Here is a 1,275-nt window from a genome sequence, read left to right as displayed (position 1 = left end):
AGTGCAGCAAGCATGCTGGAGCTTCTTCTCTGTCTAAAAAACAAAAAAATCACCGTCTCAAAACATTCACTAAGTTTTTACATGCTGAAGCTTCTTTTCTGTGTCAAAACTTTCACTAATTATTTTTCTCTTAATTTATTAAAATTTTTACACACAGACTGTGGCGAGGGTATGCACTTTAGTGCTCTCGTTATTATTATTGTATAGGAAGTGATTGAAATAACTGAAGAATTCAAGACACCATTGACTCCAATAAAGCTAGGTATGTTATAATATGTACTATCACAATTGTCAAGTAGTGGGAGTGTAGACTGTACAGTGTATATACACATTATTAATTATTATTTTTATAGATATTAAAGATCTTGATATTGTCATTGAAGAGCTAACAATACTCAATCAGTTACCTTGCCATATATGGCATGATCTTGGTCTTCAGCTAGGACTCTATCAGCCTACACTAGAAGACATCAATGAAGATAATGGAGACTCAAAGAAGTGCTTCAGACAATGTATGTCTGCCTGGTTAAAAGGAAAAGATAAAGTGAGAGAGAAAGGAGGTCCCAGTTGGTCATCATTAGCTACAGCACTGGATACAATAGAAGAGAAACCTATTGCTAGTTACATTAGAAATAAATATTGTTAATAATTGTAGTTAATTGCTTTGGTTTGTCTCATAAAATATTACTTACTTTAAATTTCTATTTTGACTTAATTTGATATGAATTTAAAGATAACTTGCCTATAGTATTTCATTTTGTTGTGTCCATTAATTAACAGAATAAGTGATAGCTATATTGTGGTGAGTCTGAGCAAGCTCCAATAAGACGATAAAGCAGGAAGTGTATCTGTCCCTTAATAGTACAGGTGGTCTAAAGTTAGATTACCTTGAAACTGGGCGGAGTCATAGTTTTAAAAAGTTCCGATAATTAGTTATGAGTATTTTTAAAAGTTACATGTACCAAGTCATTACCTACATCATGTGTAGAGTAGCATTGTTACTATAAATAGTATCAGTTACCACAACTGAATAAACTGTATCATCTGTACCACAATAGTGCTGTTACTATAAATAGTATCATTTATCACTACTATAAATAGTACCAATGTTACTATAGATCAGTGTTACTATAAATAGATTCATTTACCTCTATTCCTAAGGAAGAATGACACTATGTACAGTATGTCTTGGCTGAGAGTGCAGTGTTTTATTATTATTATTATTATTATTATTATCACTAATATTATATTATTATTAATATAGAGAGTAGGTAG

General features: G+C 31.3%; 1 long non-coding RNA gene across 1 annotated transcript; it reads left to right on the top strand.

Moving 5' to 3' along the window:
* The first annotated feature begins 231 nt into the window (after window positions 1-231).
* LOC109590610 (uncharacterized) lies at window positions 232-461 on the top strand. Its single transcript, XR_002189407.1, has 2 exons — window positions 232-262; window positions 354-461. It is a non-coding gene; the product is annotated as an uncharacterized LOC109590610 (long non-coding RNA).
* The last annotated feature ends 814 nt before the right edge of the window (window positions 462-1,275 follow it).

The sequence above is a fragment of the Amphimedon queenslandica genome, unplaced genomic scaffold (genome assembly GCF_000090795.2).
Source record: "Amphimedon queenslandica unplaced genomic scaffold, v1.1 AMPQUscaffold_9778_Cont18033, whole genome shotgun sequence".
Lineage (NCBI taxonomy): Eukaryota > Metazoa > Porifera > Demospongiae > Haplosclerida > Niphatidae > Amphimedon > Amphimedon queenslandica.
This window is presented reverse-complemented; position numbering and strand designations above follow the sequence as displayed.